At 42.5% G+C, this 24,833-nt stretch overlaps 1 protein-coding gene across 4 annotated transcripts in view; it reads right to left on the bottom strand.

Moving 5' to 3' along the window:
• Nucleotides 1–24,833, bottom strand: part of GCNT2 (glucosaminyl (N-acetyl) transferase 2 (I blood group)) — a 126,638-nt gene that overhangs the window by 8,316 nt on the left and 93,489 nt on the right. The window lies entirely within an intron of this gene.

The following is a 24,833-nucleotide window of genomic DNA, read 5'->3' as shown; positions in this document are numbered from 1 at the left end:
TACTGAGCCCCCGTGCCACAACTACTGAAGCCTGTGCACCTAGAAGCTGTGCTCCGCAACAAGAGAAGCCACTGCAATGAGAAGCCCGTGCACGGCAACGAAGAGTAGCCCCTGCTCGCCACAACTAGAGAAAGCCCACGTGCAGCAAAGAAGACCCAATGCAGCCAAAAAATAAATAAGTAATAATAATAATAAATATTATTTTAAAAAAATAAACAAATTTACTTAAAAAAATTTTATTGGAGTATAGTTGATTTACAATGTGTTAGTTTCAAGTGTACAGCAAAGTGAATCAGATATATATTTCCATTCTTTTTCAGATTCTTTCCCCATATAGGTTATTACAGAATATTGAGTAGAATTCCCTGTGACATACAGTAGGTCCTTATTAGTTATCTATTTAATGTATAGTAGTGTGAGTATGTTAATCCCAGTCTCCTAATTTATCACTTCCCCCCATGTTTCCCCTTTGGTAACCATAAGTTTAATTTTGAGATCTGCGAGTCTGTTTCTGTTTTGTAAATAAGTTCATTTGTATCATTTTTAAAATTAGATTCCACATATAAGTGATATCATATGATATTTGTCTTCCTTTGTCTGACTTACTTCACTTAGTATGATAATCTCTAACTCCATGCATGTTGCTGCAAATGGCATTATTTCATTCTTTTTTATGGCTAAGTAATATTCCATTGTATATATGTACCAAGCAAGTCTTCTTTATCCATTCCTCTGTCGATGAACATTTAGGTTGCTTCCATGTCTTGGCTATTGTAAATAGTGCTATTATCAAAAAATTTTAGGACTTCCCAGATAACATCTATCTTAAAGCGAAAGCTCAGGAAACAGGCCACTCTATTTCCTTAGTGTTAATAAGTGAGAGAGATTCCAGGGTCACTCCTATATGAAGTTTGCAATATTAGACATATGGAACTCAAGCAATCTCTTAACACAATATCCTTTTTATATGCTAAAGTTCTTGTTGAGCATTTGGTGTTGCCAACCGCTGTGCTGGGCAGTAAGAGATAGTGTAAGTAACTAGACAAAATTCCTGATCATCCAGTAAAGATGATGAGCCCCCAAGCAATGGTTTGTTTTTTGTTTTTTTTGTTTTTTTGGCTGTGTTGGGCCTTCGTTGCTGCACATGGGCTTTCTCTAGTTGCAGCGAGCAGGGGCTACTCTTCACTGCAGTGTGCAGGCTTCTCATTGCAGTGGTTTCTCTTGTCGCGGAGCACTGGCTCTAGGCACGCGGGCTTCAGTAGTTGCAGCACGTGGGCTCAGTAGCTGTGGCTCGCGGGCTCTAGAGCACACGCTCAGTAGTTGTGGCGCACGGGCTTAGTTGCTCTGCAGCATGTGGGATCTTCGCAGACCAGGGCTCGAACCCGTGTCCCCTGCATTGGCAGGTGGATTCTCAACCACTGCGCCACCAGGGAAGCCCAAGCAATGGGTTTTGAGCTTTGAGTTTTTCCTAGACTGGTGTGCACTGATCTACCCATCTTCTCTAGTTCTTTCAGTCATTCTTTTGACCAAAAGTTTACTTGCTGATGCATTATCAATTAATATTTAACTCACCTTTGAACCGTAAAAAGCCTTTAAAAGGGAGAGGAGGGCATTAGGCTGCCATTTTGCTAAACCAGGGCTTTTCCATGTTGGCACTATTGACAATGTAAGCTGGACAACTCCTTGTTGTAGAATCTTCCTTTGCATTGTGTGAAGTTTAGCAGCATCTCTGGACTCCACCCACCTGATGCCAGTAATACATATCACCCCAATTGTGACAATCAAAAATATCTTCAGATATTGCCGAATGTCCCCTGGTGGTACAAAATTTCCCTATTTGAGAAACACTGTGCTATCTCCAATAACCCTCTCCATCTCAATAAATTTTGGATGGGTCACAGAGATTGAAGGGTCCATTTAATCACATAGAGTAGGACTTCCTTGGTGGCGCAGTGGTTAAGAATCCGCCTGCCAGCGCAGGGGACACAGGTTCGAGCCCTGGTCCAGGAAGATCCCACATGCTGCAGAGCAACTAAGCCCGTGTGCCACAACTACTGAGCCTGCGCTCTGGAGCCCACGAGCCACAGCTACTGAAGCTCGTGTGCCTAGAGCTCATGCTCTGCAACAAGAGAAGTCACCGCAGTGAGAAGCCCGTGCACCGCAACGAAGAGAGAGAAGCCCCAGCTCGCTGCAACTAGAGAAAAGCCCATGCACAGCAGTGAAGACCCAACTGCAGCCAAAAAAAAAAAAATTTTGGTAAGAACAAAGGTATGGATACCAAGGGGGAAAGGGGTGGCGTGGGAGGAATTGGGAGACTGGGATTGACACACATACATTGTTGTTACTATGTATAAAATAGACAACTGATGGGAACAGGCTGTATAGCACAGGGAACTCACCTAGTGCACTGTGGGAACTCTACCTAACCCACTGTGGTGACCTAAATGGAAGGAAATCCAAAAGGGAGGGGATACCTGTATGCGTATGGCTGATACATTCTGTTGTGCAGTGGATGCTAACACAACGTGGTAAAGCAACCGTACTCTAATAAAACTTAGTTATAAATTTTTTTCCTCTTTAAAAACATTAATGAAAACGTGCATTTTCAGACAGAAAAAAGCTCTGTTCTTTTGCCCTCATGTCACATAATAATATATGAGGATTTAAATCAAGTATCGTACTAAGGTCTCCGAGCTAAAATTAAATTTTGCACAGCCTTTTCTGAAAATAGTATGAGTCATCACCCCTGAGGGCTCTCTATCAGGCAAGATTCTTCTTTTCTTGCTGCCAAACTTGAAAATTGTGTTTATAAATGTGGAGTACTCAAGAAAAACACTCTTTATTAAGCAATATTTCTTCCTATTGTTTTAGTTTGCATTTACTACTTTAAAAGTTACTTTACTGCTTGCCTATCCAAAAAGAAGCTTCTTTATTTTGTTCTTGGCACACATTTTAAAAGAATTTAGAATAAAACTCGCCTTGGTTAAGTTAGGGGGTGGGGAGAGGGTGGTTTGGAAAGCAAAGAGATAATCTGGTATATTGACTCATGTCAGCAAGATCAGCTGATGTGATTTTTGTGTCTATTTTGATTAAATAACTATAGCAGAAAAGTATGAATAAAACATTGCCATGACAAAAGGTCCCTTAACCTCTTCTAAAGGATTGCATTTTTAAAAGGACAAAATATTTTTCTTCCCTTTCATTCTCATTAATATTGATCATCACAAACTGACTCTTATTCTGAAACACATTCCATTATTCTAGAGATAAGACCATGACATTTATAATTAATGACTGTTGTCTTTAAAATAAACACAGGGCTTCCCTGGTGGCGCAGTGGTTGAGAGTCCGCCTGCCGATGCAGGGGACGCGGGTTCGTGCGCTGGTCCGGGAAGATCCCACATGCCGCGCAGAGCGGCTAGACCCTTGAGCCATGGCCGCTGAGCCTGCACGTCCGGAGCCTGTGCTCCGCAACGGGAGAGGCCACAACAGTGAGAGGCCCGCGTACCGCAAAAAAATAAAATAAAATAAAATAAACACATAGGGAGTTCCCCAGTGGTCCAGTGGTTAGGACTCTTGTGCTTCTACTGCTGAGGGCCCAGGTTCAATCCCTGGTCCGGGAACTAAGATCCCACAAGCTGCAATGGTGTGGCCAAGAAAAAACACAAAAAACAAACAAAAAAAACCCCCACGCATAACACCTATTAACCTCCTGCTAATAAAATTACAAACCTCAACTTCTATACTTTCTATTGGATGACAAATCTCAAACATGTTTGTTTAAATACTATTCATGTTGCGCTTTAAAAATTACACTTGTAAGAGCAGAAGTAGGGAGAGGGACAAACACAGACAACGTTGAATTCTACTTTGGTTTTTTTTGTTGTTGCTTTTTGGGTTTTTTGCAAAGAACCCGTGAGGCACAGCCATATCCAGTAGGAATGGGAATAGACCCTTGCTTCTGAAATGTGGTTCTTGGACTGAGAGCTTCAATATCACCTGGAAGTTTGTTAGAAATGTAGCATCTCGGGCCCCGCCCAGACCTCCTGTACCAGAATCAGCATCTTCACAAGGTCCCCAGAAGATTCCTGTGCACAATCAAGCCTGGGCTACAGTTGACACTGCCAAGGACTCAGCTTCATTTCCTCCTCTCCTGGAAGTCCTCCCCTCAGCCTTCATCAAGTTTCCAGGTAGCTTCTCATCCTCCTATTCTCACTCAAGTTCTGCTCTTATGAAGGAATCTGGTACTTATATCCTAGTGCCCTCTGCTGAGAATACAGTTGACCCCTGAACAACACGGGTTTGAACTGTGAGGGTCCATTCATATGTGGATTTTTCTCAGTAGTAAATACTACAGCCTTTTGCAATAGGAGGTTGGTTGAATCCATGGACGTAGAACCTTGGATTCAGAGTAACCTTGGATACAGGGGAACCTCAGATACAGAGGACACTCAGACACACAGGAAACTTGGATACAGAGGGCCAACTATAAGTTATACTTGGATTTTCGGGAGTCTGCCCCCCTGGCCCCTGTGTTGTTCAAGGGTCAATTGTTTATGCATTTGAACCTCGAGATCACCTCCTTGAAGACAATCAGCCCACCTGTCGTTGGGAAAAGCTGAGTTGAGTGGAGGGCCAGTTGTCACGGTGCCTTTGACTTCACAGCATTTGGCCCAGCATTTGGAGATACTGATCAACCTTAAAGGAATGGATGAGTGTGGCACGCAAGGGATGTGCCATCGCCTTAGGCTTTAGTGCTGATGGTGAGGACCGCTTAGCTGTGTGTGGACCAGACAGCCCTGGTTGCTACCTTGGTTTCCCAGTAGGCTACCATACTTGAAGGTATAATAATGTCCTACTTCTCAGTATTGAAAAATATTTCTTTTACCCTCTTAGACAGGGCCAACCCATTTCAGTTTGCCCTACAGCAACTGCCTAGGTGGTCACCAATCATCGATTCTCCACATCTGTCCTGTCTTGCACAACTAGTTTAGGGAGAGAGTAAACACTCAGCAAGACTCTAGTGACAGTTCTATTCGAATACTTTGTAGGTATCCCTTGCTTATTATTATTATTATTTTTGTGTGTGGTACACGGGCCTCTCACTGTTGTGGCTTCTCCCGTTGCGGAGCACAGGCTCCGGACGCGCAGGCTCAGTGGCCATGGCTCAAGGGCCCAGCCGCTCCGCGGCATGTGGGATCTTCCCGGACCGAGGCACGAACCTGTGTCCCCTGCATCGGCAGGCGGACTCTCAACCACTGCACCACCAGGGAAGCCCCCTTGCTTATTATTTTGAGGAGATAATGGCAAGCAAAAGATGGAATAGCCTGAATATACAGTGTGACCACTATTCAGTAAGCAGTTCAATCTGTCTTAGGTTAAAACATACATGGAAACCCCAAAGCTACTGATCCCATTACTTGTGCCAACGTCCAGTTGCTCCTTTCACTCCCGTAAAAACATCTACTATGGGGCTTCCGTGGTGGCACAGTGGTTAAGAATCCGCCTGTCAGTGCAGGGGACACGGGTTCGAGCCCTGGTCCAGGAAGATCCCACATGCCGCGGAGCAACTAAGCACGTGCATCACAACTACTGAGCCTGCTCTCTAGAGCCCGTGCTCCACAACAAGAGAAGCCACCGCAGTGAGAAGCCCGAGCACCACAACGAAGAGTAGCCCCCGCTCACCACAACTAGAGAAAGATGGCACACAGCAGCGAAGACCCAACTCAGCCAAAGGAAAAAAAAAAAACCTACTGAAATGATCCACTAATGGGATATACTACTATATCCCACAATACATATTATATATATACTATATATTTTTAAAATACTGGACTAGGTGATTGTGTTATTATTGTTGCTGTTATAATTATGATTATGATTAGTTTGTCAGGAGGGTAGTTATGGGGTATGTGGGTAGACGTCTACCTCAAACCACAAGTATCCTAGGAAGCATCTATTTTGCCTTATGTTTAGGACGGGGCAAAAAAGACACTAATCGTATCAGAGAAAACACTTTAAACTATAAAATCCAATTCTCTCATTTGCTCTTCATAGACTTATTTAAACAAAGATTTGAGATAGTGTTTACAGAGTAAGCAGGAATGTTTTCTTGGGGCTTAGCCTTTATTAGACAAATAATTGCATTTGTTGAATAAACGAATATGTTTCTTTGAAACGCAAGTTTTATTTGTATTGACTTGACTTTCTCCTTATTGTTCTTACACAGCGTGGTCCTCATTGTATATGTGGTAACAAATCCCAGCACCTGCTTATTATTTAAGCTCAGATGCATACTTCTTAGCTTGTTAAATAAGCAAGAATTTTGGTTTTAAATGTCAAAAGTCAATGCTGGTGTCAGTGTATGAAGGAAGAGGTTTCCTCACAACTTCATGGTGGTGCAGGAAATGGGCGCAACTCTGGAAAATCAATTTAGAAAAGTAGGAGAAGCCACTATAATCACCAATTCCCTCTGGCCTTTTAAGCCAACAGTTTCAAAATAAGCTAAGGAAATAACTTTTTATATGTGAAAATCTGTACATGAAGGTGTTCATTATGATATTATTTATGCATAAAGACTAACAGTAGAGGCTCTGAAGTCAGATAATTGACATGTATGGAAAAGTATTTCTTCTCCCCTCTTAGCAAGGGCCAACCCTTTTCAGTTTGCCCTACAGCAATTGCCTGGGTAGCCAACAGTTATCTGTTCTCCGCATCTGTCCTGTCTGGTACAGCTGGCACTCAACAAGACAGGAACACTCAGCAAATCCCAGTGTGTGACCTAACAGTTACGGTAATCTCTTTAAGACATCATGTATCAATACTAATCTTCAAAACCTCACAGGGTGGGAAGGGTAGGCTGGGCCAAAGTGAGAGAGTGGCATGGACATATATACACTACCAACTGTAAAATAGATAGCTAGTGGGAAGCAGCTGCATAGCACAGGGAGATCAGCTCGGTGCTTTGTGACCGCCTAGAGGGGTAGGATAGGGAGGGTGGGAGGGAGGGAGACGCAAGAGGGAGGGGATGTGGGGATATATGTATATGTATAGCTGATTCACTTTGTTATACAGCAGAAACTAACACACGATTGTAAAGCAATTATACTCCAATAAAGATGTTAAAAGAAACCTCACAGTGTTTTTGTTAGTGTTAAATAAGATAAGGTATGGGGCTTTCCTGGTGGCGCAGTGGCTGAGAGTCCACCTGCCGATGCAGGGGACATGGGTTTGTGACCCGGTCCGGGAGGATCCCACATGCCGCGGAGCGGCTGGGCCCGGGAGCCATGGCCGCTGAGCCTGCACGTCCGGAGCCTGTGCTTCGCAACGGGAGAGGCCACAACAGTGAGAGTCCCGCGTACCGCAAAAAAAAAAAAAAAGATAATGTATGTGCTGTGTTTAGCACAGTGCCTGACAGGCTTAACTAAATAAATGGTTGAAAGTATAATCGTTCTATTAAAATCACGGGGACGGAGTAGCTGTGGAAGAGACTACTTTTTTACTATAACCTAAAGCAAGTTTCTCAGCCTCGGCACTACTGGCATTTAGACTGGATAATTCTTTGCCGTGGAGACTGTCCTGTGCACTGTATTGGGCTGTCCAAAAAGTTCGTTCGGGTTTTTCCGTAACATCTTCCGCCAACCCAACAGGATGTTTAAGCAGCATCCCTGGCCTCTACCCACGAGATGCCAGTGGCATCTACACCTGCCCCCCACCCTGAACCCCGAGGTGTGACAACGAAAAATGTGTCCACATATTGTCAAATGTCCTCTGGGGAGCCAAACTGCCCCTGGTTTGAGGTTATTTTTAGAAATAAAAAGGTACATTTGTTTTCGCTTACCAATGGTTCATTAATCACTTAGGATTTTTAACAAATGAAACTTAAAAAAAGAGATCCTCTTTTGTTTCCTGTGGATATTTTTTAGAATTCTGTAGTCCCTGAGGTAATGACCTCTCAGTGTTCAACTCTGATAATTGCCAACAACTTAACTCTTCTTTGGTTGTAAAAGGAAAAGATGAAATGAGGAAAAGAAGAGAAACCTAGCATTTTACACTGGAAGGGATTTTAGAAATTTTCATGTTTTAATATTTTAATATGTTCCCTTCACTGCCAAGTTGTGCAAACCAGAGCCTAGAACATTTAAATGAATTGCCCAGGAGTGTGAACATGCTAAATTACTTGTCGATTTTGTTTCAAGATAATTTATTCACTCATTCAAACAGTTTCCTTGCGGGCCTCCTATGTTCCACAGGAGATGCTGGGGGTAAAGCCACAAATTAGATGTTCTGGGAGCTTTTGGCCCAGAGTATCCAGAAGGGTTTATATTTATTGATATTGATTTACTGATACTGATATTTTGGCCTAGCATATCCAGAAAGGTTTATATATATTGATATTTTAACTTTTTTTTTTTTTTGCGGTATGTGGCCTCCCCCGTTGCGGAGCACAGGCTCCGGGCGTGCAGGCTCAGTGGCCATGGCCCACGGGCCCAGCCGCTCCGCGGCATGTGGGATCCTCCCGGACCGGGACACGAACCCGTGCTCCCCGCATCGGCAGGCGGACTCCCAACCACTGCGCCACCAGGGAAGCCCTATTTTAACTTTTTTACTTTTATTTTTTTGATGTATAGTTGATTTACAGTGCTGTATTAGTTTCAGGTGCATAGCACAGTGATTCAGTTATATCCTCCATCTTTGTGATGAATCCCAAGACTCATGTTCTTCCCTTCCAGCTAGAACTGTTGAAATTTTGTGCAGTACGGGAGCCCCCAGCCGATTCCAATCTATATCGGCGGCTCTGCAAGTCTTACCTGGCTTTAAAAAACAAAAAAACAATTATAAAGCTATTTAAAAGGATTTTTTTTTTAACTTCGATCAGTAGTGGTGAAGCACAGAAATCCAATTCTTGCGCCCCCTCCCAGAATGAATCAGAAACTCCGGGGATAGGACACAGCAGATTTTATTTCTAGAAGACCTTCATTTTAACAAGGCTTTAGAAAAGCCTCCATCAAAAGGTAGATGGGTAGGGACTTCCCTGGTGGCACAGCGGTTAAGAATCTGCCTGCCAATGCAGGGGACACCAGGGTTCGAGCCCTGGTCCGGGAAGATCCCACATGCCGGGGAGCAACTAAGCCTGTGCATCACAACTACTGAGCCTGCGCTCTAGAGCCCGTGAGCCACAACTACTGAGCTCACGTGCCACAACTACTGAAGCCCGCGGGCCTAGAGCCCTTGCTCCACAACGAGAAGCCACCGCAATGAGAAGCCTGCGCACCACAACGAAGAGTAGCCCCCGCTCTCTGCAACTAGAGAAAGTCGGTGCACAGCAACGAAGATCCAACGCAGCCAAAAATAAATAAGTAAAATAAAATAAAAAAAGAAAACTAAAAAAGTAGATGGGTAGGGACTTCTCCAGTGGTCCAGTGGTTAAGACTCTGTGCTCCCAATGCAGGGGGCCTGGGTTTGATCCCTGGTCAGGGAACTAGATCCTGCATGCTGCAACTAAGACCCGGTGCAGCCAAATAAATAAATATTAAAAAAAAAAAAAGTAGACGGGTAGAATTTGAGACGGATCTTGAATGATGGGGAGAGTGTGATGAGCTCAAAGTATTGCCTAGGAAGCAACCCCACAGTCATTGTTTGGAGGTAAAAATGGCTTGAGGATCTGAGAAGAGCCCAGAAATTCACCCCTCCCGTGGCTGCCCTACAATTATATTAACAGAGAATGAAAAGAATTTTAAAAAATCAAACTTTAAGAACAATTTCTGTTCTACAAAGTATTGCTTCCAGGGGCACAGAGCAAGTTCCTGAGTTCTAGCTCTCTGAGAATAAACTTGGATAAATGATTTGTCTTTCAGCATCTTCTCTCTGTACTTTGTTTTGAAGAGTTTGGTCTGTGTGGGTACACGTTGTACTTTTTAATATGCCAAAGCGAAATAAGTTTCCTTTCATCTGATTTGCTTGTCTTTAGTGCAAAATTATGCTAATTCAATGTAGAAAAGAAAGAAATACTGAAATGAAGAGCAATTGGGTTCATTTATATGCACTATGCTGTGTCATTATTTCTCTAGTACTGTTCAAGGAACCCTGATCATTCTTTTTTCTTTGTAACTTTCCTCCAGTTATTCTGTTTTCTTGAGACTGTGAAGTTTTGTGAGTCAAGTATGAGACAATAGCAAATTTATGATGATGATGTCTCATGAAACTTTGAGACTGAGTGGCCACATTTAAAGGACTGGGCCTTTTATTTCAAGGTTCATGAAAGCACCTGGAAGAAAAAACTCACATTGTAGCGTCTGCCCACTGTTGGCTGGCAAACCATTCACTCCAAGGTGGTAAGAGTATCCGATGGGGGAGCTGTGTCAGGCAGGGCTGACTTCTGGCATGAACAGGAGGGAAGTACTCTCATGTTAGACTCTTATCAGGCATTCCAGAAATACCATAATGTCTTTGATAGATAGATCTATCCTCAGACAAGCGGCCAGATAACTCGCAAATACTCTGGACATTGTTGAGCAAAAGGGGAAGGAAAGAAGGAAGAAGAGGAAGAAAGGAAGAAAGACAGAATTTGAAGTCAGGTTTTCAAACTTCAGAATATATCAAAGCTTTCTGGAGGGCTTAAAATAAAGACTGCTGGGCTCTAGTCTCAGAGTTTCTTTTTTCTTTGTTTATAAATTGAGGTATAATTGCCATATAACATTATATTAGTTTCAGGCTGTGTACAATATAATTTTTTTTTTTTTTTTTTTTGCGGTACGTGGGCCTCTCACTGTTGTGGCCTCTCTCGTTGAGGAGCACAGGCTCCGGACGCGCAGGCTCAGAGGCCACGGCTCATGGGCCCAGCCGCTCCGCGGCATGTGGGATCTTCCCGAACTGGGGCCCGAACCCGTGTCCCATGCATCGGCAGGCGGACTCTCAACCACTGCGCCACCAGGGAAGCCCCAATATAATGATCTGATACTTGTATAGATTGCAAAATGATCACCACAATAAGTCCAGTTAACAACGAACTGGTTTTCAGTTGAGTCCCAACTGATTTCCAATCTACTGGCCGTTCTTCAAGCCTCACCTGGCTCTTCATAGCACCATTTTCCTTTGCGGGCGCTGCGCTAGTTCAGGTGCTTGACATCATCGCTCACCAAGACTATTTCAATTGCCTACAAACCAGTCTCTCTGCCTCCAGTCTGCCCAATTTGTTGGCAATACCAGCAAATGGCTTTTTCTATCATTAGCGTTGAACCTATTGCCTTCCTATCTAGGGGATGCCGGATCACTTTGAACTGTTTGCCCCGTGTCTGCTTCTTCAAGCCACTTTGAGATGCCTATCCACCAATCACTCACCCTCCGACAAATGAAAGCAAATTCAGACTTACCGTCTCAAACCCCTTCTGCTGGTGTCCATTCCACCTCTTACTAGAATTCCGACCCCTCACCCCATTTCTCATTTTACATGGCTGCTTCTGCTTCCCGGGACCCAGTTTAAAGTTATCTCTTCCCTCAAAAACTTGAGTATAAACTGGCACTTTTTTCTTTTGCTTCAGACTGTCACTAATCAATTCCCCAGCTAGCCCCTCAGAACCATGAACCTGGCTGGGTCCAGGAGTTCACTGCTCTAGGTCACATTCACGCCAGGGAGATACCAAAATGCTGACCGTGGCACAAAAGGATTTTTGCAATTATGTCCGCAGATGGGCAGAAGCCACATCTGATTGGTCGGCCTGTTTGGTTTGACCCCCCTAGAAGGGGGTTAGAACAGTGGGAAAAAAAAAAAGATTTCCCATGAAAATCTGGACTGTCAGAGTCCCTTGCCCACAATTCACTAGAACTTTATCCAGCCTGGAGCTCTCCTGCTGCCCTGATGCCCACCTTGCTGCACTGGCTCACACTGTCTGCCTGGCCCTGTCAACGTGTAGTCTGAAACACTGGGTTTCCACGCCTCACCACCTCTCAATACTGCCCATGGCATCTTTCATCACTATCCACGCACCCAGCTGTCCTGCCATCCTTTTGGGAATTCCCAAATGGGTCTTCCATTTTCACGTAGTTCCTTATACCCTGGCTTATGCAAATATCTAAGAAAACAAGCTCAGAGTAAGTCATGGGGCTGTAATGTACTGCATGGTGACTGTAGTTACTAATACTGTACTGCATATTTGGAAGTTGCTAGGAGAGAATCTTAAAAGTTCTCATTATAAGGTAAGAAAAATGTGTAACTCTGGTGGTGGTGATAGATATTAACTAGACTTATTGTGATCATCATTTCACAGTATGTACAAATATCTTATCATTATGTTGTCCACCTGAAACTAACATTGTATGTCAATTATGTCTCTGTTTTTTAAAAAAAGAAAAAAGAAAACAAGCTCATACTTATAAACTAAAGTTAGTAAAGTTTGAATCCTAAAAGAGCCTCTTCTCCTAAAAAAATAATTTTTTAATAGACGTTTCTTTTTTTTAGAGCAGCTTTAGTTTCACAGCAAAACTGAGTGGAAGGTACACAGATTTCCTATATATTCCCTGCCCCTCTCCTCATTGTATATGTAGCACACTGGCAAAGATTTAGAAAATGTTAATACCCAGTGGTGGAGAGGGTGTAGGGAAATAGGGGTTTCAGAGCTGCCAGGGGGAGTACAAACTGGACCAATTTTTGGAAAAGCAGTAGGACACTTTGTATCAAAATCCTTAAAAAACGTGCATACCCTTTGACAACTTAATGTACTGAAATTTGGCTTAAGGAAGTTCTTTGTAAATTCTTATTTGAGAGGCAATGTAATATAGTAATTAAAAGGAGAGACTCTGAAACTATATTGCCTGCGTTCAAGTGCCTGCTTGGCCAATTAGTAACTGTGGGACCACTGACAGGTTACCTAACTTCTCTGTTCCTGGGTTTCCCTAACTGTAAACAAGAATCAAAACAGTCCCTACACCTCATGTAGTTGTCGTGCAGTGTGTAATATACCACAGTTGAGAATCCCTGCTTTTCAGAGACTATTTCATTGAGCATCCCTTTATAGGGATAATACTTTTCAGCTTCTAAAACACCAAACATTATGCCTTGGTAAGGAGAGATTTCATTTTTCACCAAATAAAGCAACTTTATTTGTAAGTTTTGAAGATTTCAAAAAATACAGAAAAGTTCAGAGAAGAGACCAATTTTTTTGTCCCACTCCCCCACATTAGATAGTGTTAACCATCCTGGGGCATTTACCTTATGAATCTTTACCTTTCTTTTCTTAAAAATATTATTCTAGGGCTTCCCAGGTGGCGCAGTGGTTGAGAGTCCACCTGCCGATGCAGGGGACACGGGTTCGTGCCCCGGTCCGGGAAGATCCCACATGCCGCGGAGCGGCTGGGCCCGTGAGCCATGGCCGCTGAGCCTGCGAGTCCGGAGTCTGTGCTCCGCAACGGGAGAGGCCACAACAGTGAGAGGCCCCCATACCGCAAAAAAAACACACACACAAAATTATTCTATAATTTGTGAAAAATCAAACACTTTATTCGAATGGATTCAAATGACTCATAAAAGTACAAAGAACAAAAATGAAAGTTAAAAAAAAACCCAAAACACTACAAAATCTTACATTTACAGGTAACCATCATTAAGAAAACATCATTTCATAAAGCATTTTTTGTAGATAAATACTTCCATGTCATCTTAAGACTATGACATAGCTGTTAACTAGTTGACTAAACTATACCAAATATAGATTGCAAATAACCTTTTACAAGTGGCCTTTACCATTAAGATGTATGGGTTGAGTTTCCTTAAATGAGTTTGGGCACATCTTATGTACCTTTACCACTTTTATAGGTTTATCAGTCCAAAAACCTGTTTTCTTAGGACCTAAGCTTTTGTTATTTGCATCATGTGAACATCAAGTAATACATTTTCTCTGTGATCTATTTGTTTAGATGTGTTTGTTCATAGCTTGAATTAGGTATATGCATTTCAAGCGGCATTTCCTAGATTTTATGTGACTGTTTCAAATAAAAGTATCTACAATATCGATTGCCCTTCTCACTACATTATGCAAAGCAATTTCATGGCCGGTTCGTTCCTTATAGGAATCAATAGAACACAGCATGCCCTGTACTGCTGTGTTTCCCGCCTGGGCAAAAGGTCCTTAATGAATCCATTAGACAAATTTTCATCTTGCCCCACACACAGTGCCTTCCTCACCTTCAAAACAAGGTGCCAGGTTACACTCAGTTGGATGTAAATCAAGAATTCACTCCCAAGTTATAAAACATTCCCTCCAATTCCATGTTAAAGCAGCCAAATAAAAATCACCATTGCTTAGGACACTTGTCTAATTTTAACCCCTGTTGACAACCGAAGACAGGTCCAAAGGATTTGAAGGTCAGTGGTAAATTCGACTTGTTGCTGCATGCACTGGGGTATATATATATATAGGTTGCTAATTCTGGGAACTAAGTGCCTATCTATAACAAGCCTAATCTTTTTTTTTTTTTTTTTTTTTTTTCTTTTTTTTCTTTTTGCTGTATGCGGGCCTCTCACTGTTGTGGCCTCTCCCGTTGCGGAGCACAGGCTCCGGACGCGCAGGCCCAGCGGCCATGGCTCACGGGCCCAGCCGCTCCGCGGCATATGGGATCCTCCCAGACCGGGGCACGAACCCGTATCCCCTGCATCGGCAGGCGGACTCTTAACCACTGCGCCACCAGGGAGGCCCCAAGCCTAATCTTTTATACAGAGCAGCAGAAGCACTTCTGTTTATACTCTTCTGCAGATGTGAGAAACATCTTTAAAAAAAAAAGGAAAAAAACTTTAAAAAGAGAAGAAACATGGGAGCAAGTGTCCTAGGATGTGCCTGATGTATGTGGGTCTCCTACCCCACCCTTACCCCTCACCCCCGACCCCATGGAGTTTCCAGCAGTTTTTAGAAACACAGGAAGTCACACTACAGCCCAAGCATTTCTTCTTGAAACATCTATTTAACCTGAACATTTGGATGAAAAGCACCAGGCTACGGTTAGAAGCCCTAGGACGACACAAAAGCAGCAGACCTGATTGAGAGGGTCGAGATGACTGTCACTTCTGGAAGGGAGCAGAGGGGGGTTCCTGGAGTACTTGTAGTAATGCGGGTTTTTGTTCTGGTTACTCAGGTGAGGATGTTTGAAAATTCAGTGATTTCGATTCTGATATGTGCGGTTTTCTGTATGTATAATATTATATTTCAATGAAACGTTTAAGAAAGTTATAGACTAGGTGGGAATGTGATATTTACATAAATTTGTAAAACAAAACATGAGACTTCAAAGAAATGTTGGCCCCTTCAGTTCCTTGCCCCCTTCTCCAATTAACTTCACGATGTTCCCATTATTTATTCTAAATTACAGATACTGTCAAATCAAAGGTAACAAAAGCATACCAAATTCAAGCTTAACAATGATATAACTACATGCTGTAGTTACTTTTTTTTTTTTTTTTTTTTTTTTTGGCTGCGCTGTACAGCTTGTGGGATCTTAGTTCCCCAGCCAGGGATTGAACCCAGGCCCTCAGCAGTGAGATCACAGGGTCCTAACCACTGGACCACCAGGGAATTCTCTGTATTTACTTTATCACCCCAAATGAATAATATTACTAAAAATGACCCTACTTTTTTTTTTAAATAATAAGAGGTCAAACTATTATTTATTTATTATTTATTTCTATCATTTACAGAAAATAATAAATAAATATATAACATGGGAAAAGAAGAGTTTGCCAAATGGAACCAACACTCAACAGATAACTGCCAGACGATCTATAAGAAACCATTATATTCACCTTGGAACATGCAAAATGAAGTCATTACAGCAAAAGAAAGGAAGAATAAGAAGCTGCTTTTCCAGACCCCAAAGGCATCATATTCTATGATCCCATTTTTACCACATTCTGGAAAAGGCAAAACCATAGGGATGGAGAACAGGTCAGGATTTGCCAAGGGTTTGGATTGGGGGCAGGGGTTGATTATGAGGAGCACCATGAGGGAATTTTTGGAGGTGATGGAATTGTTCTTGATCCTGGTAGTGAACGCACGACTCTATGCAAACGCCAGAACGCAAGGGAATGGACACCAAAAAGAATGAATTTTACTGCCTATAAATTTAAAAATAAAAAGGGGGGCTGTTTCAGATTTAGCAACAATGTATAATAGAATGGATCTCCTTCATGGTAAATGGATAAATTTAAAAATTCTATTTTGTAGTATACCCAGAGAATTTTTATTTGAGAAATAGTAATATTCACTATCTTTTAAAAAGTGAATTCTGAACACTTTTTATGGAGTCCTGTCATTAAAACCCATCTTTCAGTATTAGACAACATACATACCAAAATGTAATTACTGCCCTTTTCCTCGAGTACCTAGGGTATTTCAGAGAGAAATTGTGAGAAGCACTAAATATATAAAGTCTATTGTATTATGACTTACAAGTCCCACCTTAGTGACCCAGATCAGCTGCTAAATCATGTGACCCAAAGAAATCACTTCACCTTCCTGGGCTTGGTTTCTCTAATCTTAAATGATGAGATTATTCTTTCCAACTCTAGCATGAAATTACTCATCCACTTCACAAAATCATTTTGTTATTTTTGAAGTAGGCATTCCAGAGTTTCTACTCCTTCCAGAATCATCCACTTAAAAAAAAAGAAGAAAAAAAAAAACCTATCACCAAACGACATTCAGTGGGCACCTTCTCACTACCTAGCTCAAATTCCTCATTTTACAGAGGGGGAAGCTGAGGCCCAGAGAGGTTAAGTGACATGCCCAAGGTCAAACAGCTAATTAAGGACAGAGCCTAGAACTTAGAAAATAATTTTGTCGTGTGCACAACTAATATCTAGGTCACTGGCCCCTCTTACAGGGTCCAGTGGCTGGAGCTAGAAATTCCTTCTAAACTTTAAGTCCTAAAACCCAAATTAATTGAGGCCAAGGTTGGTTAACAGTTTGTCCAGTGTCAGACAAGCTGTTAGCTGACAAGCCCAGAAGGCCAGAGTCCATTTTCTTCCCTCCACGCTGCCCTGTAAGACCAGAGAAACCTTCAATCTCAGATTACATTATATACATAAAAAATTAACAAGACGATTGAACCCAACAGAGGCCCATGAGAACATCTGGTAACAGTAAATACATTAAGATTTGGCTGAAATTTGGCAAAATATCTTCAGTTCCAAAGTCAAACATACAGGGGACTCATAAAATAATAAGACTATCAATTTGTCTTTTTTTTTCCTATATAGAGGAAGCAGAATATTCAGACACTAGAAGAGATGGAAAAAAGTACCTCTAAACGCTGCACACTAATCAAGTCTTACTCTTAGTAACACACTCCTCCCACGTTCCCTGCAGGAAGAGGAAGGCCAAGAAAATGAACATCTTAACAAGCATTATTGCCTCTAATGCTTGAAGAACTTGTGCTTATAGATTCAGTTTTGTCCATTTAAAAAAAGGAAGAAGAGGGAATTCCCTGGCAGCCCAGTGGTTAGGACCCGGAGCTTTCACGGCCGTGGCCTGGGTTCAATCCCTGGTCAGGGAACTAAGATCCTGCAAGCTGTGCAGTGTGGCCAAAATAAATAAATAAAAATTAAAAAGGAAGAAGAGGGCTTCCCTGGTGGCGCAGTGGTTGAGCGTCCGCCTGCCAATGCAGGGGACACGGGTTCGTGCCCCGGTCCACGAAGATCCCACATCCCACATGCCGCAGAGCGGCTGGGCCCGTGAGCCGTGGCCGCGGAGCCTGCGCGTCCGGAGCCTGTGCTCCGCAATGGGAGAGGCCGCAGCAGTGAGAGGCCCGCGTACCACCAAAAAAAAAAGAAAGAAGAAAACTCAGTATGGTTGATATAATATGTCCTAAAAGTTGGGTTAAAAAGGTTTTCACTTTTCGGCAAATCATTATTATGGGATATATAGAAATCCTTAGCATGGAATATTGGAATTTTGCATTTCTTTTGAAAAAAAGGAAGTTACTCATTTCTGAAAATGAGTCAACTCAGTGATGTCATAAATTTTAAGTTTTCTTGCTTTTAGTGTGTGTAATATGTTGATGGTTGTTGAAACTGGCTGATGGGCACATGAGGATTACTGTATCATTCTCCATTCTGTTGTGTGTTTGTAAATTTCATAATAGAGGTTTAAAATTATCCCTGTGTAAGTAGCTAGGAGGGGCAACATTTGTTTTAACATCAAGGAAGCTGAACATTGAAATGGGAAGGATGTGGTTGAGTCAGCAGAAACCTGTACAGAATGATTGTGAAAAAACTCTCTAATTTCTTTCAAGTCTTGGCTATGTTGATTTCCTTTTCCAAGAAATTACATTTATTCTAAACAGACATCTGTACATGGTAAGGTTTAAGAAAATAAAACAATCCTATTAATCGCAACTCCTGCTCCTTTCATGTGATGTAATCTCAAAAATAGGGTCCTGAAGACACTCGTCCTTTGCATTTTTAAGGAAACACTCTTCTCATGGATATGAGAACATACTTCACAGTATTATTGTAAAACCTAAGTGAGGTTTTTCAGTATTCAGAATTTACACCAATAACATTAAGGGAAATCAAAATTATAAAAAATAAGTACTCATCCCAATATGTTAAACTGCTTAAATTTTCTTATACTTCCTCCTATTCCCCTTTGGGTGTATTTACATCTAGCTTTACATGGTTGTGGAGCCATGGTGCAGACGTCCTTTTGTATGAAAAGACATTTAAATGGATTTTATTTAACACCTTCCTTGAGAATCTCATTAGTTTAGGAATTCTAGACCATATTAATAAATAGGAAAACACTTCACTTCTCACTTTACTCCCAATATTTTCATTCAATTCTCAAAACAATTTTACTAAGTAGCCATCTTATTGTGACTGTGCAGATGGGGAGCTTAAGGTTCGGGTGCACAAGGTCACAAAGCTAATAAGGGCGGAGCTGAAATTCATCATCAGGTTTGTCTCACTCCAAAGCCGGGGATATTTCTTCAACACGAGTCCTTCCCAAGCATCGGTCATTTGCACAGCACTCCTCCATAAGCAACCAACACTGTAAAGCTTTGCCTTATACAAATTCACTTTCGTTTTTACTGGTGGCTGCCTTTTTTCTCAGTTAAGGAGATGGAAATAAACAGAACCAGCATTTGCTGCAAATCTGTGAACATGCCAATCTGTAAAAGATGGTCTGTGCCAGCGGTTCTCAAGGTGGGCTTCTAGCAAGGTTATCCCCTGGTAACTTGTTAGAACTACAAATTCTGGGGCCTGCTCCTGTCCTGCCGAATCAGATACCCTGGGGCTGGGGCCCAGCAATCTGTGTTTTAACAGGCCCTACCGTGGATTCTAAAGCATGCTGTCTGGTAACCACTGCACTACATACATTATCTTATTTAATATTCATAACTTATCCTGAAACTAAATACTATTTATTATTTCCATCATCACAGATGGGTAAACTGAGACTCAGCATAGACTAAGACCAGTATCACGTACTTAGCAGGTAATGGGACCCAAGACTTACGCTACACTTATCAGGTTCCAAAGCCTTATCATGTGGACTCCAGGGGGGATATCAGGAGATTCTGTTGCCGTGGTTCAGAGAAAGCAGAGATATAGATGATAACGAAATCATGGAGACACTGATTATGTATCTATTATGACTTTGATATGCAACTAATATTTTACTGTTTTAAAGAATCACTGAGGGAATTCCCTGGCGGTCCAGTGGTTAGGACTCCATGCTTCCACTGCAGCGGGCACAGGTTCAAGCCTTGGTTGGGGAACTAAGATCGTGCATGCTGCATGGTGTGGCCAAAAAAAAAAAGTAATTGAAATGCAATACTATGCTTTGTTAAAAAAAAACTAAAATCTTGATGCTTCTAGAAAAGATTAGTTTCAGACAGTTGGTAGAAAATAACTGGAGGAGGAATGAAAGCTGGAAAAATGGCCTTGCCAGTCCTAAAGCAGTACCTATCAATACATTAATCCTTTTTGCAAGAATTAAAGTCATGCTAAGTTCAGCTTACTGGATATTTACCAATTGTAATGGTATTTGTACTTAATTAAATGTGCACATATACTATAATCCAAATTTTCTTGTCTTGCATAATGTTGTTCTAGGGATTAGGGGTTAAAAGCTAATTAAGAGCAGTATTTCCAGATTATTTCCTTCACAGGGTAGCAGGGGCAAAAAATATTGGGGCACAGATTCCCCAATGAAGAAGATGATCCAATTATTATACAGCACAACCAATGTCCAGAGGCATTATAAATGAGTTTTCGAATAGCTCTAGCTTCAGTATAGTTTAATTAAGTAAATACTCTGTAACCTGCCTATGGTTTCTCTACAAGGAGCACGGCATCTAGGTTCTCAAGAGCCAGGATACCTTGTAGATTATAAGCCTTGCCCTATGACCTCACCCAAATTACTGCCCCAAGAATTGCCTAGAGCACTTACCAAGGAGGCAAAAGAAGCCAAACAAGCCCACATCGCTAATACAATATTTTGAAAATCATGTCCACATTTATTATGTGTATTTAATATTATCTGGCCATACAAAAATGAGGTCATTCGAAAACTCTGTTCAATGGACAGGAACCCAAAGAAGTGTCTGTTTTGTGTAATTTCTCCTTCAATCTGAATTTATCTCCATATCAACACAATAAGTGCCAATGTGGATTATCATCCGGCCCCCCCCAAAATAACTTTATTATAAACCTGTATGAATGTTCTCATGATGTTCAATAAAACATGATTCTACCAGTCCATCAGTGGTTATAATTCTTTTTTTTTTTTTTAAAGAAGATGTTGGGGGTAGGAGTTTATTAATTAATTAATTTATTTGTGCTGTGTTGGGTCTTTGTTTTTGTGCGACGGCTTTCTCTAGTTGTGGCAAGCGGGGGCCACTCTTCATCGCGGTGTGCGGGCCTCTCACTATCGCGGCCTCTCTTGCTGCGGAGCACAGGCTCCAGACGCGCAGGCTCAGTAGTTGTGGCTCACAGGCCTAGTTGCTCTGCGGCATGTGGGATCCTCCCAGACCAGGGCTTGAACCCGTGTCCCCTTGCATTAGCAGGCAGATTCTCAACCACTGCGCCACCAGGGAAGCCCGGATGGTCATAATTCTTGGTCACTGGTAAAATCAGCATAACTGAATGCATCCTTTGTGGTGCTGGAAACTGAACTGTAAATTTAGGCTGATGTACAGAGAGCACAACACATACTTTGAAAAAGCCTGGGGCTGATCCAGCCCCACCCAGATTTAAGCCCCAGGTAACCTTTCCGTCAGCACATACCTTCCAAATAACTCAGTGTTTACATCTGCTGAGAGCTACACCTGGAGAAATGTTTCTCAAGTTTCTTTCTATTGTTGTCTTTCCTTAACCTTTCATTTCCCTACCTCACGTTTTTTTGCCCCAAGCCAGTAGCTAAGGGGCACTCTAGGTCAAATTCAAACAGAAGAAGCCCACCACAGGAACCGAGAGTAGGCCAGGAATGGGACAAACAGCAGGGTTGGGTAAGTGCCAAGTTGTCGGAGAATCTCAAACCAGGTGCAGGTAAGACAGAAACGAACTGGAGGCGTTCACATAGGGTACCAGTGCTTTCTCTGGCTGTCAGAATTGAGGGCATGTTGGGCCAACCTGTTCCCAGGTGGGCTACCTGGGAACCAGATGTTCTAAGGAAGGGTTCTGCCCTCTTAACATTTCAACTGGAACTCTTGCTAATTCTACAAGGTATTGGATATCTTTATATTTACTGGTATCATTTGCTGGCCTAGCTATTATGGAACTGGACCTTCAAGCAGTGACTTACTCACTGTTTCTCTAATCCTGTCAAAAATGACCTCCACCCTACCCACCCCAGGTAGGGGGCACCACCCTCTGATCTTCTCATAACCATCCAGCCCCTCCCCAGACCCAACCCACGAGCACCCAGCACTGTACCCGTATCTTCAAGTCAGGCACAGTGATAGGTCGCAGTGTCGGGGTAGTGATGGGGAAGATAAAAATGGATGTCACATTTCTTACCCTTGAGGAACCCAAACACCGAGGAGGAAGGACAGAAGAAATTTTCACTTAGCAGGTAATTATAATCCCATGCTGGCAGCAGTGTCAGGGAGTATAGGAGAACCCAGAGCTGGCATACCAACCATCTGGGAGGTGGGTTATCAGGGATGGCTTCTGAAGGAGGTGACATCCAAGGAGGGTTACAAAGGATGAATGGGATTAGTCAGAGAGAGATGATAGGAAGGGTGACCCAGAGAAGACATCATAAAAAGCCACCAGAAAAAATGTATGTGAAAATAGCAGAAGTGTGCAGGACCAAGTAGTTGCTGGAACATGAAGTCAGAGGTGTCAGGGAAGAAGAAACGATGGTAGAGAGATGGGGCGGGGGAGGCGGGGGAGGAGGGGAAGTCGGGTCACAGAGGTTATGCTGCCTTTGGGAGTTACCTGGCCGTCTAGTGGTTGGTGAGGATTCTGCGCTTTCACTGCCGAAAGTGGGGATGGGGGTTCGATTCCTGGTCAGGGAACTAAGATCCCACAGGCTGCGGGGTGCGCCCCCCCAAAAAAAAGACCTTCAACTTGAGCCTCAAGATAAGGAAAAGTCACTGAAAAGCTTTAAGCAAGGGAACGACAGGTCTTCTACCAGCCTATCTGAGAGTTCTGTACAGCCACCACCGTTTGACTCTGGAAGCAAAGCTCCTTGGCGCCTTTGACCCATAAAATTCCTTGCACCTAGATTTAAAAATGCTTCAAAGTTAAAAAAAAAAAAGTTGGGCTTTTAAATGAAAATTAGCTTCCTGAATGTCTGCCTATGATCTATTTAAACAAAGAATATATCTTGTAGTCTTTTGTTTCTCACTTACAGACAATAGGGTGCCTAAGGACCATTTTTCTTTTTATGTATTTTTGTGGTGAACTTAAAAAAAAAGTACATATGCTGTTTTCCACACATGATGCTTAATTAGTTTTATTGTCTATAAACTTAATAAAATATCTCTGGAAGAATATAAGGAAGCATTAAAACCAGCAGCTGATGGAGTATAAAATTTTTAAATGTTAAAACTCATGAATAGATTTCCTGTTTTTTTTTAAAGCTTTTAAAAAACATTTTTAAAATAGGGACAGATATTCAGAAAAAAAATAAAACCACAACATTTTGAGGGGTTCGAGCGGGGGGAACATTAGCTCAACATACGAAAATTAGCCCCATATACTAAACAGTCACACTACACTTAATACTCAACCACTCAAATCTCCAAACTTAAATTCCATCAGGTCATAGTCATCTGCTTCCAGAGCCACCCTCAGTGTACAGAATAGTGACGGGTACCACGCGAAATTTATTTAGCAGGGCTAAATAAATATTTGTTGAGTGCTGAAAATAGACATGTCAGAATGTTCTATTATTTTTCTTGAAGACTTCTTTTCTATTCTGTAGGAAGATAACGTCCTCAAGAGACTTCATTTTCTTTTGTTATCATAGCAGTGATTAGGTTCAAATTCAGCCTGGCTGTGCCTCGCGCGCCAGCCTCTGTGAGCGCACTACCTGAGGAATGCTTTCCACATCCACTGGCTCAGAGAAGGGAGAACCAGACCAAAGCCTGTTTTGGATGGGGCCTGTGGGAGCAGGCACAGAAGCCTGGGTGGGGTGTGGCAGTTGGTTCCAGCAGGACAACTTCCTATGATTCCAAAACACACACACACACACACACACACACACACACACACACACACGCAGCCCATATCCCTGCTAACCTTATTTCCAGCTTAGAGTGGTCAGGTGGGGCTTACTTCCATTGCCCTCTGCACTTTTCCCCCAACCTCACCTTTTTTACCTTTCTGGGGTTCTGCAAGGAATTTGCTTTAGCTATACAGGAAAGAAAAAACGACTATTCCTTTTCCTGGTGCAAGAGAACACTTCAGACTTTAGGTCACACCCAGAATCAGATACCAGCTTTGTCTTGGACAAGCTGTGTGATATGAGCACACACTTCACTCTCTCTAAGCCTCATTTTCCTCATCTGTACGCGAGGATAACAATGAGAATTTCTCATAATTCAAAGAGATGATGTAGGGGCTTCTGTGGTGGCGCAGTGGTTGAGAGTCCGCCTGCCGATGCAGGGGACACGGGTTCGTGCCCCGGTCCGGGAAGATCCCACATGCCGCGGAGCAGCTGCGCCCGTGAGCCATGGCCGCTGAGCCTGCACATCCGGAGCCTGTGCTCTGCAATGGGGGAGGTCACAACAGTGAGAGGCCCGCGTACCGCAAAGGAAAAAAAAAAAAGAGATGATGTAGAGCGTAACACATCTGGCACAAACTGTATTAACAAGAACAGTGTCAGATGCCACGTGTAGTACGTTTACATGTGTGTGAAATGGTTTTGTGTGAATAATTAGGATGCTCACTTCACTGTGATAAATGTTAATTCACTCCCCCTCCTGAAAGTTTTTGTGAACTGTTAACCTAGTATCGTCTGAAATTAACTGCATGCCTCTGTCCCCAGCCACCTTGCAGGCCATTCTAGATTAGCACTTAGGGATGTTGAGTCATTGAGCACCTGATAATTGCTATGAGTCTACTTCCAGGTATGAAGATAGCACCCATACGTGTCAGCAATAACGATGATACAGGCAAGAGCAGAGAGGTATTTCAAGCATGGCAGGCATGGGGTCACCTCCCCACAGAGCTGACGCCCACACCCACACTGGTACAATAGTAGAAACCAGTGCATTGAGACATCACCAGGAAGAGTCCCTACGGGTCACACTTCCTAGACAACATATGGAAAACAGAATTTTGAAAAGAAACCCAGTCCTAAATCAAAGAGGGAATTTGGTGCTGTTTTCTGCCT

Source organism: Mesoplodon densirostris, chromosome 10 (assembly GCF_025265405.1).
Source record: "Mesoplodon densirostris isolate mMesDen1 chromosome 10, mMesDen1 primary haplotype, whole genome shotgun sequence".
Lineage (NCBI taxonomy): Eukaryota > Metazoa > Chordata > Mammalia > Artiodactyla > Ziphiidae > Mesoplodon > Mesoplodon densirostris.
Note: the sequence above shows the minus strand (reverse complement) of the source record. Positions and strands in the feature narration are given on the sequence as shown.